Raw genomic sequence first — 4,986 nt, forward strand, 5'->3', positions numbered from 1 at the left:
CAAACTTGTACAGGAAAAGGAAATCACCTCAGAGTTACATTGGCTACATGGTTGTAATGCTTGAGTTTGTAGAGACCAAGTCATCCTCTTTTGAGGAATTAGTAGAGAATCCTATTTGGGTTAATGCAATGGCAGAAGAATATGAATCCATCATGAAGAATAGTGTTTTGGAAGTGGTCCTGAAAACAATAAATAAATTATTTATGGGTTCAAGATGAATCTTGAAGGTTAAGCATGCAACGTATGGAAGCATATAGAAGTAAAAGGATAGATTTGTGGCCAAAGGTTCTCTCAAGTTGAGGGAATTAACTATGAAGAAACCTTTGCTCCTGTAGCAATGTATTCATACAGTATTGCACTAGTTTCATAGATGGGGTGGAATATCCACCAGATGGGTGTAAAAAAAATATTCCTCAATGGGTTTATTTAGGAAGAGGTTTACATCAAGAAACCAAAAGATTTTGAGACATTTGATTGGGAGTATCATGTGTGAAGACTCAAGTGAGACTTGTATAGTCTCAAATAAGCACCTTGTGATTGGTACACTAGGATCGACTATTGCCTCACTAGTTTGGGCTTCACCAAAAGTGAAGTGGATGCAAACCTCTATAATATTTTTGTAGAAGGTAAAATTATTATAATTGTTTTATACGTAGATGATTTATTATTAACAGGTGATGAGTAATTGATAAACTCTAGCAATGAGGACATTGCAAGGGAATTTGAGAGGAAATACATGGGTCTCATACACTACTTCCTCGGGATGGAAGTATGACAAGGCGATAGGGAATTTTTTGTGTCTCAAGAGAAGTATTCCAATTAGATACTAAAAAGGTTTTGCATACAGATTTGTAAGTCCATGAAGACACATCTAGAAACCAACTCGAGGAAGGAGACTGTCACTTCAGATGAGGAGGTGGATGCTACCATTTACTAGTAGTTAGTGTGTTCACTAATGTATCTTGTGAACACGAGAACAAATATGTGCTATGCAATCAACCAGCTGATCCAAGTGATGGTTAGGGTGACCAAATTTTTTTTGAAGGTAGCAAATCATTTTCTATCGTACCTCAAAGGCACTACCCAGTATGGATTATGGTACAGGCAAACAGAGCGAGTGAATATGTGTGGTTTCACAGATGTAGATTTGGCAGGGATTCATTTTGAACGAAAGAGTGCATTTGGTGGAATTTTCATTGTTGGGTCCACAATGGTTTCCTAGTACGACATGAAGCAAATATATGTGGCACTTAGCTCAGCAGAAGCATAATACATGGTTTCAGTTCAAGTAGTATGTGCGTCGATCTAGATGAGAAAGATACTTGTGGGACTGTTTGGCCAAATGATGGATCCAACGATGAGCTATTGTAATAATTAGAGTTACATTAATATATTTGAGATTCTGGTATTTCACGATCGATTCAAGCATATAGATATCTGGTATCATCAATTACGGGACTGTATGCAGAGGTCTATAATGTTGCTACAATACATTTTGACAAAGGAAAAAGATCCTAACATTCTGACAAAGGCATTGTCAAGAGGGAAGTTTGATTCCATAGGTGCAAGATAGGGGTGGTTGTTAATCCCTTTCTTAGTTAGAGGGAGTGTTGAGAAATGCAAAAAGAAAGTATCAATTCGATTTTACCTTGGTCAAATTGACAAAATTTGAATTTCCACATGAGAAGATAAATTGGATGCAGTTAACTTGTGTGACATGGCTTGTGTCACTCAGGTTACTCAGTAAATTCGAGTTAGAGGGATTAGAGTTCAGTTAAGCATGTGTGATTTCTAAGTTGTAGCAATCAAGGTTATTTATTTCATGTTGTTTTCAATTAAATTAGTTCTAATTGATGATAGAACTAGTGGAATCTTAGTTGTGCAGTGGGAAAAAAGTCTAGTTCAGTGATCATCCAATCATCTGATCAATCAACCCAAAATAGTTAGTGCATGTAGAGAATTCAAGTTCCCAAGCTATGGTGGAGATTCCAGGGAAATGCATCATCATTTTTATACTATTCTAGAGTGTACATGTGTTTCATTCAACCAGATGATAAACCTTGATAATTGCACAAGGAAATAGGAGCTAGTGTAGGCATCATGAGTGCGAAAAATAACAAGTGCAAGCACATGAGTTCGGGAAGAGCAAGTACAGGCTCAGTATTTTCCAAAGTACTCTCAAGAGGCTAGAGGAGGTAGAAATTGGCCATGCATTGGCCAAAGGTCCTCGATCAGTAGGGAGAAACTTTTTAACTTTGCAGGTGGTGCTCAAAGCTAGAGAATGCAATTGTAATAGTTTCTCTATTTAACTCATTAATGCAAAAAGTCTTAAGTGGGTTTTAGAGATTTATTTTTCCTAGAAACATCTATGCACCTATGTATTTAATGATGCATGTTTTCACATGTTGTTCTAAATTATGAATTAAGTTCCACAGAGAAGTAGAGTAGAATGGTGTCTCTTGATTTAGAGCAGTTGCAAGTCTATCACAACATTTCTACAAGACACTTGAGTGTTATTCCAAAGAATTAATTCTTAGACAAATTGTGTGCTTCAGGAGTTCCTCTATTAAATTATGCCTATACAAACATCATGGATCTCATTCATTTCACTTCAAGGCACATAGGGCTTACAAAATATAGTGCAACACATCATTAGAGTTCATAATTTCCTTCGTATGGCATCCCTTGATTGAGAATTGTTATGTTGTACACATACTGTGATTAGAGATGGTGCACCCATACTAAGGACAAACTTTGCATTCAAATTTTGATTCTCATTTAATTATTCCTAGCATGAGAGGCACTCTAGTGTGGCATGTTCAATGTGAACAAAGCTCATTAAATTATTTTTCATAATCAACATCCGTGAACATGTTGTCATCATTATTTCACATACCCCTAAGCATGACCTTACCCAAAAGTATGAGTTTCTAGGATTAATTCCTCAAAATTAATCCTAGTGCACTCTTTCCCTTTAGCCTCCTATTTTCAGTGTTGGTTTCTCCCTTCTGGACTGGGGCTCGTCAACACTAGTTGCTCCCTTCAGCAGGTGCATTGCTTCTAGAAATTTGGTAAAATTAAAAATAATTCTGAAGCTTCCTCTACTAAAATATTCCAAGGGTTGTTTTAACCATTTACCATGGATAAGAATATTGAATCATATATGATCCTACCTTGGATACTTCACCTCTTATCCCTTTATCTCATCCTCACATCATAAGTGGTTCTCAAGCTCGTTATGGTAAATCCAAAAATACCATCTCTCCTATACATTTACTGCCATCCATAGCATCAAGGTTGGATTTTGGAGATTGATTGTTCCCATATGTTTTTGCCTTGAATCTAAAGGAGTCATCATCTTCATGCATTAGGGTTTATATTGAGGTGTGCTTTGTGATAAGGAAGGACAAGTCAACTTGGGGAGACATCTACAAGATCAACTACTATTTATGGTTGTAAACTCTCTCATATTTCTTATTTTCCTATATGTGTTGTGTTATGTTTACATTCATGTATTTCAATTCCTTATTGATTCATTGAATAGAGATGTTAGACTATGCTACTTGATTATTATAGAAACTTGGCTTGTTCTAGTCATGTGTGTGGGTTCTAATTATAGCACTTGGAGTTATAATTGGATCTTACAAGGAGGAAGGAAATATTGCTACAAATTCGAGGTAGACCTCTTTCCTATTCTCTAACTTCTCTAAGGAAAACTCTATATTCTTTGCCTTATGTTGTTCTAAACCATTCCACTAGGTCTAGGGAATTCACCTTTGTCTACAATCGCAAGTTTTGTATAACAACGGAAAATTGGTAAGTTCTAGTAAGTCAAAGATTAAAAAATCTAAGACTCTAGAAGTTAAAGCTTGTGTTTATTTTCTTTGAAAATAAATGTTATACTCAATTATGGAATTATGGGAGAGGACCTTAAAATAAAATCTTTATTTTTTCCAAGTAGTTGGGATAGTTATATCCGCCTCCCATAGAGATGAAAGGATCTGAGTTTGGGAAAAAGCCAAGGAAGGAAGAAGAGAGAATAAAATTCAGAGGCAATAAGGAGGAAAGAGAAAAACCTTGAGTAGAACGATGCCAAGGTGAAGCAAGGGTGTTCTTGAGCTGGTCTGGAACTAGTGGAAACCCTGAAGTTAAAGAAGCTATGGGTTGGATGAAGAGTCTTGAGGTCCAAGAACCAATATTGTCTCTTATAGAACTATGGAAAAAATTGAAGAGGCTCAGGTGGGGGGATTTGGACTTAATTTCCAGTCTCATTGGTTGAGTGGAAGATTATTCTATCTTGGTTACTTCCTTGATAAATTTTAGTATGTAGATAAGTACACTATGATTCAAATTGATTATCGTTTTCTTCAATAACAGTGTTTTATATATTTCTGGTATGGAAATATTGGAATGTTGAAGTTTTTCATTTAACTGTGTTAAGGAAAATGTGCTAAGAATAATGTGTGGAAATGCCTAATATATAGTTATATACTTCCACTTTCTTTAAAATATCTCCTCCGTGTAAAATAGGTAAATGACCAATGGATTGAAAGGGTCTTAGCTGGAGTGGTTCCGCCCTTTCTTTCAAAGGAAATTAGCAAAGAAAGGATAACCTTTCGTTATTATAAAGATAACGATAAACAAAATTATTTAGAACCTCAAGTAACAAGAAGGAACATTGTGAGACTAATCCACTCGATTTATTCTCATACTATTTTAGGTAAAATAAAAATGGGTGGACTATAGAAGCCCAGATGTAGGAAGGGGAAAGAGTTCTTGGAAGAAAACGGAACAATTAAACATGCGAAAACAAAATTTTGAAGAGAACAAATCTTCAAATCTACTTGGGTATTTATAGTGTTGTCATTCTGTATTTTTGAAGTTGAGAGAGTAAACACATAGAACAGTATCAAAACCACTTTGGAAGGTGGGATCTAGCCCTGCCAGCTTCAGAGAGGGATCTCTTTGTAAAATTTAGCTATGTTT

The sequence above is a fragment of the Pinus tabuliformis genome, chromosome 5_2 (assembly GCF_031772625.1).
Source record: "Pinus tabuliformis cultivar Carrire ecotype Pingquan chromosome 5_2, CPIR1, whole genome shotgun sequence".
NCBI classification, from domain to species: Eukaryota; Viridiplantae; Streptophyta; class Pinopsida; order Pinales; family Pinaceae; genus Pinus; species Pinus tabuliformis.